Raw genomic sequence first — 15,170 nt, 5'->3', positions numbered from 1 at the left:
TGTGAAATAAACATTTCCATTTTGGAGCTAAAATACAGTAGGAAGGATCCACTTTCTGAGTGGTATGCTTGGATCTATCTGTATCAAAGGGTTTCCCCACATCTTGTCCTCCCTGGAGACTGGCTTGGAGGTGAAGCTTAAGAACATAACAAAAGAAGAGCCCTGCTGGATCAGACCAGTGGTCCAGAGTATCCAGTTGTCCTCAACCAGAGCCAGGTTTTTTTTGGCCTTGGCCCTGGCCTGGTGGAACTGTCTGTCAAGTGAGACCTGGACCCTGCAGAATCTGGTGCAATTCTGCAGGGCCTGTAAGACAGAGATGTTCCAGCAGGCCTATGGCTGAGGACAATGACAGCTTCTATCAGGATGGTTTTCATCAGGACTGGCCTTTCTTCCCTTCCTTTCTCACCCGTCCTTTCCCCCCTTCCTGGGTTGTTATTTTTTACTTACTGACTGTATGATAGTTACTTCCCCTCAGAGGCACCTGTCATATGCGATCGTATGGAATTGAAATAGTATTGCAAGAGTTTTTTTAATAGTTTTAAATTATGAATATTGTTGTTATCTGCTCTGAGCCCTATTGTACAGGGGAGGAGAGAGGGTTATAAATCCAATAAAATAAACAGTCCAGCATCCTGTCTCACACAGCAGCCAGTCAGTTCCTCTGGATGGTCAACAACAGAGCATAGAGGCCGAGGCCTTCCCCTGATGTTGCCTCATGGCTCTGGGATTAAGAGGCTTAGTGCCTCTGAATGTGGAGGTTCCCCTCAGTCGCCATGGCTAGCAGCCATTGATAGACTTATAATCCATGAATCTATCTAACCCCCGATTATAGTTTATTAGGAATAAGGCCCGTTGTGGAAATAAATACAACAAGCTCTAGAAAGAGGCTCTGGGAGAGTGCCAAGGCCTTGGGCACTCAGCATCAGTGTGCTGTGGCGACCTCAGCAGGTATAATGAGTCCACCATTTTCTCCAGAGGAACTGATCTCTGCTTCCTGAAGAGCAGTTGAAATTTTCAATGATCTCCACCCCTCACCTGGAGATTGGCAACAGTTGTTACCCAGGAGGAAATGGCTGGCTTGGAGGATGGAGTCTATGGCATTGTACCTGTCTGAGGTCCCATCCCTCCTCAAACCTCACCCTCTCCAGGTTCCACCCCTCAAATCTGCATGAATTTCCCAACCTGGAGTTGGCAATCCTATCTCCTTCCCAGCGAAGCATCAACCTGCCATTATCTGCCCCTCTAATTTCAGCTTTGCATCTCCTCCCCCTCCCTCCTGGAGATCAGTTATAATTCTGAGTGATTTCCACCCCTCTCCTGAGATTGGCAACAGTGGTTCCCTAGGAGGGAATGGCTGTTGGGAGGGTGGAGTCTATGGCATTGTACCTGTCTGAGGTCCCACCCCTCCTGAAACCTCACCCTCTCCAGCTTCCGTCCCTCAAATCTCCAGGAATTTCTCACCTGAAGTTTCCCACTTATCTCCTTTCTAGCCAATCATCAACCTACCTTTATTTCCCCTGTCTCTCTTCAGCTTTCCATTTCCCCCCGCACACACCTGCAGCCTCTTCCGTGCTCTAAAGCCCTGACTGCCACAGAGTCCACCATTTTCTCCAGGGGAACTGATCTCTGCCATCTGGAGAGCAGTTGTAATTCTGAGTGATCTCCAGCCCTCACCTGGAGATTGGCAGCAATGGTTTCCTAGGAGGAAAAGTAGTCTTTCTTTGCAATAGGGACCCAAATCAGCTTATATCATTCTCCTCTCCCCCTTTTGACTTGCACAACAACCCTGTGAGGTAGGTTAGGCTGAAAGTCTGTGACTGGTCCAAAATCACCCACTCAGCTTCTACAGCAAGAACCTGGACCCTGCTCTGATGCACTGACTTCTACGCCTAGGGCAGCCAACCTCCAGGTGGAATTCCAAAAACAACATCTGTGACAAAAATGATGAAGAGTCAATAAAGATAAGTTGCAAAATTATTTACTATAGTAATTTATGTAGAAAATGTTCTTCTATTATCGCTCACATGCTGACAAATACTGGGCAATGAACAATTCATTCCACAATATTTGCTTTATCTGAGTGTGTAGCAATCCCAATTCTTATCAATCACTACTTATCAACTCCTGAAGGAAACATTCCATGTTGACTCCCTAATAACAGAACCCAAGGTTCTTTTACAGAAATTACTACAGTAAACAATTTTGCAACTTATCTTTATTTACTCTTCATTATTTTTGTCATGGATGTTGTTTTTGGAATTCCACTTCCTCCTGTGATCTCTCATTTTTGGCTTCTAACCTCCAGGTGGAGCCTGAAGATCTCCAGGTATCACAACTGAACTCCAGACAACAGATCTCTCCCCCCACAGAAAATAACTGCTCTGGAAGTTGGGCTGTATGGCATTCTGTTCAGCTGAGGCCTCTCCCCTCCCCAAACCCTGGGTTCCATGGACTACACCAGAAAATCTCCAGGAATCTCCCTACCTGGAGCTGGCAACCCTAGCCAGGACTGGCCCCAATGAGTTCCTCACAAAGGCCTACAAAGGATTTTCTTCCTGTACCAAGCTTGGTTGCCTACTATGGCGAAACGGGCTCCAGTTTACAACTCAGCTGTTTGCCTCTCATCCTCCTGTTTGCTTCCTGGCCCCACTGCTGGACCTCCTGATGGCACCTGCTAATTTTGGCCACTGTGTGACAGAGTGTTGATGGGCCATTGGCCTGATCGAACATTGGCATCTCTTATGTTCTTATGTTCTCGTCCCGTGGGCATATCTCACTCCTTAAGTTTGCTGCTACCACTCGTGGAATCGTCACTGCCTTTTTAGAGGGACAGTGAGACTCCTCTGGCCGAATCTCCCTATTTGGAGATGGAATCCCCGATCTTCGGGGGATCCCTGGAAGGTTGGCAACCCATGGTCTGGCTTTTCCTTGCTTCCCTGGGCTACCCCCTCCATTTGGTATTGTGCAGAGCAGGGGAAACTATGTGGTCAGAGCACAACACAGATTATTAGCCCAAGTAAAAGAATTTATTTAACTATATTTACAGTTATGGAGCCACACACTGTAGGAGTAAGCAGACACCATGAACCAACAGGACATAAATCAACAGGGGTTAAACGCAATCCTCTTCCCCTACACAGAATACTCTCTACCTCTGGAGGTTGTGAGCAGGGAAACTTCATTCCCCAGTCCAGCCGACTGTGGAGTGGCTGAATTTCTGCTGCCTCCCAGGGACGAAGACTGCCTTGGGACAATCCCTGTTTTCCCACACTTTTTTGCCTTGGGGCAGCTGGGAACTGTAGGCCAGCAGATGAGGAAGCCCCATTCAACCCAGTGATTGAAACCCCTGCAGGCCCCTCTCTAGAACCACAGCTCAATTAAACCTGATGGGGGAACATTTTAAACAAAGAACCACAGCCATCTGCAAGGCTCTCTAGAGGGCTGAAGAATGGTCGGCAGGGAAACAGCCATGGCTGCTCCTCCACTGATATTCTCCAGATGGCTAAAGAAGTCTGGTCAGGCAAATGGCTGCTGGGCTGTTCGGATTGGAGTTTTGCCGGGAGCTGGCTCTGTGGGCGGGACTCAGGCACACCTTCTGATGGGCAGTTCAGGCAGCCAACTGATTTTGGCAAGCATAGAATGCTGCCATGTGAAAATACGCTTATATATAAGGACAGGATTGTAACCCACCTTGAGTCTATGTTTAGAGAAAAGCTGTCTAAAAATGACAGAATGGGGAAAAAAGAGAAAAAGGGAAAGAACTAAGATTCTGTAATTTTTAAAAAAGCAACAAAAGCAAGGAACATTTTTAAGGCATGAGCCTTTACTTTCTTGTTCACCAGAAACCTGAAGGACAGGCAGAACTCATTCAGTATTGAAGTTGCTGGAAAAAATAGCATTTTTTAAAAAAAACTTGCACAGGCTCAGATTAGTTTAAAATTCAGCCTCTGCAGGAAACCATTTCAAGAAAAAATGTATTTTATAGTATGGATGAAATATTAAATATACTAGTTAACTTTTCCCATGCTATCTCCAATGGCATTACTGCTATAAAATCCAGATTGTAGCAGCTCCTTCAAACAGATTGCAAATGAGGAATTTCAGATTACCCTTTTTAAGATGTTATTGTACTGTCTTGGAGTAAACCGGTACAGGAGCGGCCATTTCACACAGCTTTTCCCCTACTGGTAAGCTGAAGCGGTTTGGCATTTCAGACTGCGTCGCTATTTTTCCTGCCCTTTTTCGCCCGCGTGGGCTATCTTTGTCTTTTTTTAAAACGTTCTTTTAAGAGCGCTATAGCACTATAACACAACACCAAAACAGCACAATAGCGACCCCATTGGAATACCATGACTCCATTGAGACACATGAGATTGGGGGATTTAAAAACAGGAAGTGGAAGCTTGGGAACACACAGTTTGAGAGCATTTTTTTTTAACACTAGCTCCTTCCCGGCTTGCAAACAGCATCCTCCTTTTGATGGTCAGCATTTCGGGATGCCATGCCTCCAGGGGGGGCCTGGGGATCCCCTGTACTTTCAGCCAGTGTTCCCTCTAAGCTGAGTTAGTGTGAGCTGGCTCACAGTTTTTTAGCCTCCGGCTCACATGTTTTTGTTTTAGCTCAGGAAGAATGGCTCCAGAGCAAACTAAGTTATGCAGTAGCCAAATAACTTGCTTACAATTCTAATGCCAGTAGCTCACAAAGTGGAATTTCTGCTCACAGGACTCCACAGCTTAGAGGGAGTATTGCAGAGTTACAGCTTATCTCCTGCCTACAGATATCAGTTCCCAGGCATATAGCGAATGCTGTGGAAGGAGAACTCCATGGCATTGTACTCCATTGAAATCCTTATTCTCCCCAGATGTAGTGATCTCATGTATCTCAGTGGTCCAGGCATTCCAATGGAGGTCGCTACTGTGCTGTTTTGGTGTTGCGTTATAGCGCTATAGCGCTTTTAAAAGAACGTTTAAAAAAAGACAGAGATCGCCTGCGCGGGTGAAAAAGAGTGGGAAAACCTTGTCATCGGAGGAAGCGGTACGGGGGCATTTTACATAGCACCCTGTAGTGCTTCAGGAATGGTATAGAAAATTGAAGACCATTTGGAAGCAGTTTGCAGGTAAAACATCTCAGGAACGCTTCCCTAATAGGACAGGAACGTTTGTGTCTGAAAGGGTCAATATATTCCGTTAGGCAACCATTACTAAAATGGCTCTGTCTGAAATGCCAGTACAGAAACTGTTAGTGAACAGTTCCTGAAACGGAACATATCGGCTGTCTGAAATTCCCCAAATGTCTTGTTGTAAATCAGTTTGGGCAACAAAGATTATCGCCTTTACTGTGATCAAATAGGAGAGGTGCCAAAAATTACTTTGCCATCACTAAAAATTAAACTTTTTTGGGGAAAGGCAGTTTTTATAACTGGAATCAACTGGACTGCATATGTATGTAAAAGAAGCAGCACCAGAGTAGTCTGACAATCACCCATAAGTGACACCCTGCACAGCAAACTGCTTCCTTGAACAGTAGAGATGAGCTACCACATATGACAACAAGGCTAAAGGGCTTGGCATTTAGGAACAAAACTGAGAAATGCCAGAGCACAGAATACACTGAATAATGAATGTATTTATCTTGGAACTGGCGAACAGGTCAGACTGAATGCAAGATTTTACAACACACATACAAATAATTGGTGATCAAAAACTTAATATATACTGAAGTGGTAGCAATATGGAGACTGGTTGCAACCAATTCAATTTAACTTTAGAATTAAATTATGATGGGATTAGGACCCCCACCCCCACTAAGAACAGATTTTTCAGGTGAGTAGCAGTGCAAGACAGCAATATTTTGTGCTAAAGGTCGCTTAGTGAGCTTCATGGCTGAGTAAGGATTGAACCTGGGTCTTCCAGTGTTTAGTCCAGTTACGTGTCTCACAGTAGCTTATCTCTCTATCTTGGGCCATCCTCACTCTTCAGCAGTGACTCCTTGGGATCTTCAGGCAACAAAAATCACTCTGACAGCTCACTAGAAAGCCCCTGTGAGCATGTCTATTTCTGTATCTCCTGTGTCAGTGGTTCAGACATTGTGTTTGCCACATAACAAGAGTGCTGGTAGGGGGTGTCAGGATAGTTACATCTATTTGGACTGTTACTGCTTGTTAGCTCACAACCATTCTTCCTGACACCCCTTATGAGCGTTATGTTCTGCCCCCATGTTCAGAAACCAAAAATAAGCCTGGGAGATCACTGAAGCAAAGGGACATTTGTTGACCTATGGTTGTCAGGTCTGATCTTCTCCCTGGCAGGGGGATTAGGGGGCATTCCAGGAGGGGGCATAGTCCCCCAGTGCGATGGTGTCACTCTGTGTGACGTCATCATGTCCCCGCTTTTCTCCTTACCATTGAAAGGGAAACATCCCTTTAAATGGTGTATGTGTGGGGGAAGCGAGGGCCAAGCGCTCCTGCCATGCAAGAGGCAAAATCACTTCTTGCAAGGCAGGAGGCAGTGGCCACCACTTGGAAATAGTGGGTGTAGGGTGCAGGGTGCTCCTGCCTTTCAAGAGGCAAGATCACCTCTTGCAAGGCAGGAGCCAAGCCAATGGTCCAAACCAATGCTCCCTCTAAGCTGTGGAGTCTTGTGAGCAAAAATTCTACTTTGTGAGCTACTGGTATTAAAGTTGTGGGTAAGCAATTTGGCTGCTGGATAAATTAGTTTGCTCTGGAGCCATTCTTCCTGAGCTAAGATGAAAATGTGTGAGCCGGAGGCTAAAAAACTGAGCTAGCTCACACTAACTCAGCTTAGAGGGAACACTGGCCCACGCTTGGGAAGAGTGGGTGCTGTGCACCTGATCTCCAAGCAGCATTGAAGCTTGGATATTGGGTGCATGGGGCCTGGTCCCCACTGGCTGTGAGCACTTAAAGGGGTCCCTTTAAGTGCTCGCAGCTGGTGGGCCCTGCGGGCCCGATCTCCAAGTGGCAATGCCCTTTGGAATTCAGGCATGTGGCCACAGCCGTCCCTCTTCCTCCCCTCTCTCAAGAGAGAAGGGAGGGGATAGCTGCGGGTGTTTGGGTTTGGGGGCATGACTTCCCTTGCCAACCAGCTGGCCGGGTGGTGGGTTGAACCCCCCCAAAAGTGGGTAAAGCCAACCAGACTGGCAACCCTAGTTGGACCTTTTAGTAGGCCTGATTCTCCAGCCAAACCATCCAAACACCAGAGCTCCATAAAAGGGCTCAGCCAACTTTCAGGTTACAGTATGTCGAGTGTGACCAGCATCTCCTGTTGGGCCCCGGTGGGCAGGATGCTTGGGCCTATGGCCTTGAGGGTGAAGGAGGGAACATAAGTACCTTGCTTGAATTTTTTCACACACCCCCACCCCCTTGTATTGATTCTTGAGACTTAATGTCCCTGCTCCTGCCTGTCAGTTCTGCCCTGCAGGTTTCTCCTTCCTGTCTCATATGTTATCATTAACTGGCCATTATGTGTTTGGGAAACAAATAGTGTTGCCCTTACTGGCGGTGCTAAAAGTAGAGACGGAAATCAATGTAATACCTTTTATTTGGGACAAAAAAGGGGGAACAAACTTAACCCTGAAACCTAGGATCAAGAACCTAAAGAGGTAAGTCTGACAGAGTAGAGGGCCAACAATTAAAACTTAATGTATATAATATAAAAATACTTGTATTTATTAGCAAATAATTAAAAATAATTTTAAAAAATAGCAAAGAGACAATTTTGCTGAGGACGCTTTGGCTTGAACCAGAAATTATTATCGGTGAAATATCATTTGGCATGTGATTGCAACTTTGGAGGCCTCGTTTATACTTTTATCCTGTGCCTAGTGGTTTCACTTAGGAACAATTCTTTTCTGGTCCATTTTGTATCCATGTTATATAATTGTATTATATTATGGTATAAGCCAATTTGTTCCTCATTGTGTTTGGCCTCTGAAGAAGGCCTAAATAGGCGGGAACATATCAGGTCAAGTCCATCGGCCCTTGTGTGTATGATTTCGGTATTTTTATATGAGGCATAATTGGGCCCTTATATGTTTTTTAATTATTTGCTAATAAATACGTGTGTTTTTATACTATATACATTAAGTTTTAATTGTTGGCCCTCTACTCTGTTGGACTTACCTCTTTAGGTTCTTGATACCTTTTATCTGGGCCAGCCAATCTGGGACAGGTCTTTATAAAAATACTTGCTCAAGGAAGATTTGATGTGACAGACTTCAGATAAAACTCCTTTCAGTACTAAAATAATATCAAGGAAATGATTATGTCCAAAATACAAGGGGAAGTGAAGCACCATAGGACCAACTTCTTTTGGTGAGCCAGTTGTCTTGTTAGATATTATCTGTAGCCAGCGTTTAAAAAAATGTGCATGGCAGAGTATGTCCTTGAAGGCTTCTCTGACACAGGAAGGTTAAATGTTAGATTTTCATGGTAATATATATTTCCAACTTGTTCTTTATTTTTTTGTATCCATATGAATGACATGGTTCTTTGGCAGGAAACAAACAACATTGTGTTTGCACCTAAACAAACACCCATCTATCCGGATGCTGCCTGCAATTACTAGACAAGGCAATGATTCACTTACTGCTTTTGGAGGCAATGGCATTGTGAGCTTTGCTCTTGTTTTCTTTGCCTTCGCTTTCAGGCGATGTGCCAAGGAATTAGACTTTCTAGTCCATCTTAAGAAAAATGCCACTTAAGTGGGTTCATCAAGACCATTTCCCTTTAATGTCCATGCCCCCTTTCCTCTTAATATTTCATTGTTAAGCTTCTAATTTTCCCAGATCCCCAGTGGGGAGCTCTGCGGTTGGAGCCACCTAACAAATTGCTTACTCAGAGACAGACATTAGTTCGGTTGTATAAATCTCAGGCCATCAGGGTGCCTAGCACTGCAGCATCTGCCTGTTTCCTTGGCTTCCCAAAGATTAACTGTTCCTTCTGCATGACTTTTCTCTCATTTACCACCTACTAACATTGCCTGCTGAGCCAGAAGGCTGTCTTTGAGTCTGTTCTTTTGCGTATGCAAATGTTGAGAAATTGGTCCTTTTTGGACAAATATGTAATTATTTTCTCTGTTCCAGTGACGATGATTAGTGTAAATTGAAGCTCATTCGGTGGCATCACTTGAAATGGCATTTCACATTGTGCCATTTCAGTGCCCACGCTTGGTCTTCTGATGCTTTGTGGTAGGGACTTTTATTGTGACTGATGATTTGAAGAGCAGGCCTCTCCTAGGCTGAGGTAAAAGGTGAAGAACAACCTCTTAAAACACAGTGATTGTTACAAAGCTTTTGAAAGGGGATACTTACAACAAGTAAATCACCAGCTGTTGACAACCTGCAGACTGTTGGTGATTTATACATATTTTAAGCTGTGTTTTCAGTTTTTACCTACAGAAAGGTTTCCCTGGCTTAATAGTGCACATAAACCTGGAATGGATTGGAACACGTTTTCAGAGTGCTTTAGTTTGAGAATTAGATTGTTTTCTGTATCTCCTTTAGCTCAACACACACTGCAAATTAATTTTGCTGTGGGGGGGACACACACAAATGGGGTGAAATTCAAAGCTCTGTAGGATTCCTACTGCATAAGAGCTTGAGGGTGGAATATATTTTAAACAGGGATTTGAAGTATGATGAGGTAATGTAATATACATGTGTGTGTGTATACACACACACATATATTGAGGCTTGAAGCATTAAGGGACAGGGAGGAAGGATCAAATCAATTGAGGGAGGAGGAAATGAGATCACAGTGGGATTCGTATATATAATATTACCATGTAATGCTTTCGAGGATGGAAGTGGTTGGCTTTAAAGTTTTGAATTTTTCCCCTTCTAGAAACTGAGCAAAAATTATGTCACTTCATCATTTCACAAAAATGTTTACTGGTTAATCAGTCATATGGAATAAATTGATGACAGACTGACTTAAATTAATGTTGTTTTGAGAAGAGATTTTTTGTAAATGTATTTCACTGTTTTTCTTGCTCCTATGCTTAAGACAGCTACTGAGGCAGGATAGTGTACAGCTTTGGTCGCATGCAAAGAGAATCTGGGAGTTGATACCAGAAGCAAGCACCTCTGGATCTGAACTACTAGATTGTTTCATGTCTGGTCTTAATTGATGCTGGAGACAGAACATGAAGGGCAAAAGAGAAAACACTATTCCATACAATTCTACCAGTGTTTTTTCTTAGCAGTGGATTGGAAAATATCACAGGTGCTCAATGTGGCGATGCTAGTTTTTCAATCTAGAGGAAGGATTATGAGGGCTGGATGGATTAAAGAAATTTTTGTTTGTCAGTGCACATTTGTGCATGGGTGTGTGTGTGTGCATGTGTGTGTGCATGGGTGTGTGTGAGAAAAGGAGACAGAATACTGAGGATTGTGAACTAAAATAAGTGTACAGGGAAATGTCATTATCAACACTATAATATATTGAATTTAGATATTTTAAAAGGTTGCACTTACTTTCATTTTTATTACATAAGTTTTGTCAAGGTGGTAGGTTTTATGACCCCTGATTAATACATGAACTTTAGACATCCTTTCTTGTTCTTTTCTGGGAAAGCTGACAAAAATTATTCTTGGATGTTGATAATAATAGATGAATAGTACTTAATATTCCATTCTTAAATCTTGCCAAGTGAATGTCATTATAGGTATCGAGTAAATGTAACACTTTCTTGTGAATGAATGTAATCATCCAGATGGAAGTATTCTCAGTAACTAGAATGGAGTTTGTTGCTGGGTTCCTCCCAGGTTATATCTCATTGTCTCTGCTATACCAGCTTCTTAACAATACTTAGAAATTATACATTACAATAAGTCTGTAGTGCAGCACAATAAAAGTAAAACAATGAAATAACACTGTCTACTGTTACCTAAATTATAGCCTTCAGACTGGATGAGTTGCACTCTCTTAGTCTAACCAGCCCCACAGTGTGATTGTTGTGATGATAAAATGGAGGAGGGAGAACAATATAGGAAGTCTCGTTCAATCCCCACTGAGCAGAATGTGGAGATGGTTAGACTTCAAGAGAGCAATAAATTCTGACATTTTAGAAACATTGAAAGTTATAAAAATCTACTGGCCATAACTAAATTGGGTGCTTGCCTGGCACACATTTTATATACACACAGTGAAAAATTTTCGTCTTCCTCCCAAAGGTAACTCTTAGGTCAATTGTCAAAGTCCAGATATTGAAATCTAGATTTCTGGGGTGTTGGAAGCTGAGCTAGAGCTTTTCATCAACAGAGTTTTCTTCCTTGGCGTTTGACACATTTTACATCTCTACATACAGGTATCCATTTTGTCCTCACTGAGTAGAGGATTAAATACTATACCTCACTGGTGTTCCTTCATGCATTAGAGTGGGAAGTACAAATTCCTTCCCAAATTTGAGACTAACAAATGTTTACATGGCAGCTTTGATTCTGTGGACAGTAGGTTAATAAATGTTTTTGTTCCAAATATTTGTTTGCGTTCTGGTTTTTTAAACATAGTTTTCCTTCTGTCCTTTACAGACATTCAGAGGAACTATCCAAAGCTGGAGTTTCTGGGCCCTGTAGGAGCTGAAATCAGAAATACCTGAAGAAAAACGCTTACATCCTCCCATCTCCTCCTCCATTTTTAGATGGGAGCAGTTTATTGTATCTGAAGATGATCTGCAGTGGAATTGTGTTCCAATTCTGAAGTACAAGGATTCTCACATGACTTTCACTAGCAGGTAAAAAATGTCTAATTTCCACTCTGTGAGAAGCAGATTACTTAATAGAGGAAAAGGTTAAGCTTAGAAATAAAAACAAATTTCTAAGCCCCCCCTTCTGTATTGTACAACAACATGCCATTATCAAGGCTCAGATTGGCCAACTGTTCTTCTCAGTTCTTCTGAGTATCTATTTTTGTGTGTGTGTTGGTATTATTTAATATGTGCATGTGTGACTGTGTGTGCACCTGGAAGTCATGGTGACCTCTGGTGATTGACCCCTACTGGGATCTTGGAGGATATTCAGAAAGGTAGCTGAATAAACCTGGCTCCACCTCCTGCCTCTGGTATTTCAACAAGGTCTCCCATCCAAGTACTTGCCAGAATTGACCCTGCTTAGCTTCCAAGATATGACGAGATCCGGCTTCTCTGGGGTATTCTGGTTAGGGCTTGAGCATCTATTATTGAACTGTGCCATAAGAACGTAAGAAGAGCCTTGCTGGATCAGACCAGTGGCCCATCTAGTCCAGCATCCTGTCTCACAAAGTGGCCAACCAGTTCCTTTGGATGGCCAACAACAGGGCATAGAGGCTGAGGCCTTCCCCTGATGTTGCCTCCTGGCTCTGGGATTCAGAGGTTTAGGTTTAGTGCCTCTGAATGTGGAGGTTCCGCTCAGTCACCATGACCAGTAGCCATTGACATACTTAACCTCCATGAATCCCCTTTTAAAGCTGTTTGTTTCTGTGGCCATCACTACATCCTGAAGCAGTGAAGTCCACATTTTAATCACTCTCTGTGTAAAGTAGTAATTCATTTTGTCCATCCTGAACCTACTGCCCATTATTTTCATTGGATGTCCTGTAGTTCTAGTATTTTGAAAGAGGGAGAAAAGTTTCTCATTTTTACCTCTCTGCACCCCATGCATAATTTTATAAACCTCTATCATAACCCCCCCTAAGTCACCTCTTTTCTAAACTGTAAAGTCCCAGACTCTTCAGTTTCAACCCCCTAATAATCTTGGTTGCCCTCCTCTGTACTTTTTCCAGCTCTGCCATGTCCTGCTTGAAATACAGTGACCCGAACTGTACCCAGTATTCCAAATATGGCCACACCATAGATTTATACAGGGGTGTTATAGTATCAACCATTTTATTCTCAATCCATTTTCTAATAATTCCTAGCATAGAGTTTGCCTTTTTCATCACTGTAGCACACTGGGTTAACACTTTCATTGAGCTATCCACTACGACAACAAGATCTTTTCCCCTCTCAGTCCCAGCAAGTTCAGACCCCATTAGCCTATACTTGAAGTTGGGATTTTTTTGTCCCAATGTGCATCATCTTACACTTACCAACACTGAACTTCATTTGCCACATTGTCATCCACTCACTCAGTCTGTGAAGGTCCTTCTGGAGCTTCTCAGTCAGCCTTGGTTTTCACCATCCTAAATACCGAAGTGGTACCTATTTATCTACTTGAAATTTCTTGCTTTCGCACTGCTAGGTTGGCAGGAGCAAGGGCCAGAGCAATGCTAGGTTGGGAGGAGCAATGGCTCACTCTGTCACGCAGCACTAGGGCCTCAAACTGCCAAGCTACTGACCTTCTGGTCTGTAGCTTCAGCACCTTAACCTCTGAGCCACCATGGTCACTACACTACTCACCCCTAATTTGAGATAGTTTATGAATAAATTAAATAGGACCAGCCCGAATAGTGATCCTTGTGGTACCCCACCGCTTGCTTACTTCTGTGGATTCCTGCTCTTTGCTTCCTGTCATTTAGCTAGTTTTTAATCCATAAGAGAACCTTTCCTCTTATCCCATGACTGCTAAGTTTATTCAGGCGTCTGTGGTAAGGAAACTTGTCAAAAGCCTTTTGAAAATCCAGGTATATAATGTCTACCAGGTCACCATTGTCTACATGCATGTTCACTTTCTCAAAGAACTGCAAAAGGCTGTATAGGCAGGACTTCCCTTTGCAGAAGCCATGCTGGTTTTCCCTCAGCAGGCTTTGTCCCTCTATGTGTCTAACAATTCTGTCTTTGATTACAGTTTCTACTAATTTGCCTGGGACAGATGCTAAGCTGACTGGCCTGTAATTTCCTGGTTTCCCTCAGGATCCCTTTTTAAAACTTGGTGTGACATTTGCTCCAGTCTTTCGTTACAGCAGCCTAATTTAGTGATGGGTTACATATGCAGGTTAGCAGATTAACTGTCCCACATCTGAGTTCCTTAAGAACTCTTAGATGTACGTCTTCAGGACTTGGAGATTTATTGGTTTTTAATTTCCCCAGTGGGTCTCAAATTTAATATCTGGTTACCTCAATTTGGCTCAGTTCGTCAGATTCCCTTCCTGAAAATAAGGGCTGTGGGATGGGTACGTCGCCCACACTTTCCACAGTGAACACAGAAGCAAAAAAGTCATTGAGATTCTCTGCCATCTCCCCATCTTCCTTTAGCAATCCCTTTACTCCTTAGGCATCTGAAGGCCCCACTGCTACTCTGGCTGGTTTCCTGCTCTGAATATCTTTTGTCTTGATGCTTTTACAACCAACTCCTCAAAATCTCTTTTTGCATGCCTAATGTTTGACTTACATTTTTTTTTTGCCAGAGCCTGTGGTTCAATTAAATCTATTTCAAACATTAACCTTTTAGGCGATATTTTTGGACTAGTATAGGTAATGAGTGTTGAAATCTGTTGTTAGTGTTTTCATGCTAGGTAGAAAGGTGCTTCAGTCTATTTAAGAAGAAATTTGTGTTATGATATGAAAAGTGCACTGAATGGCTGAGAGAAACTAAATTTGTTATATTCTTAGAAAAGTAACATAGGCTATTGATGTAAAGTAGAGGCCATTACCAAATTGTTCAGTGATTTTTTAAATCTCATATACAGTTTGTCTTTAAAGGGTATATTTATGTCTAAATGTAGACGTTCGTTTAAGTATCATGTTTTGATAGTCTTTTACTTTCTTAGATCAATTTCAAAGGCACGTAGCTTAGTGATCACAGCTGCATTTTGTTGTTGTGAATTCTGTAACAATTATAAATTGAGCTGAAGAGATTCATTTATCTGCCCTTAAAGCTCTTTCCTAGGACATCATAGCCAATTTATTGACTAATATAAAGTTTTGTTGTAACTACCATTAATAGGTTATTAGTAGAAATTGTAATCCTACTGACAGTGCTGTTTGGTGACACAGAGAGGTGTGCGTAATAACACAACTTGGCTGAGCTGCTAAATGGATAATGCTCTTCTAGACCACGGTGTTCTAATTTTCAGTGGTATATATTTTTTTTCTGTATTAAAATAGGATACTTGTTTTAGTTTCACCCATAGAAAGAAGCATGTCTGTATGCAAATAAATATGCTGCTTGCATTTCCATTACAGTTTATCAGTATTTCCTGACATACCACATTCCCTTTGCCCAGTGAACCAAGGCTT

The sequence above is a fragment of the Gekko japonicus genome, unplaced genomic scaffold (assembly GCF_001447785.1).
Source record: "Gekko japonicus isolate JY-2015 unplaced genomic scaffold, Gekko_japonicus_V1.1 scaffold283, whole genome shotgun sequence".
NCBI lineage: Eukaryota > Metazoa > Chordata > Lepidosauria > Squamata > Gekkonidae > Gekko > Gekko japonicus.
The sequence above is the reverse complement of the archived record's forward strand: the minus strand, read 5'-3'. Positions refer to the sequence as shown.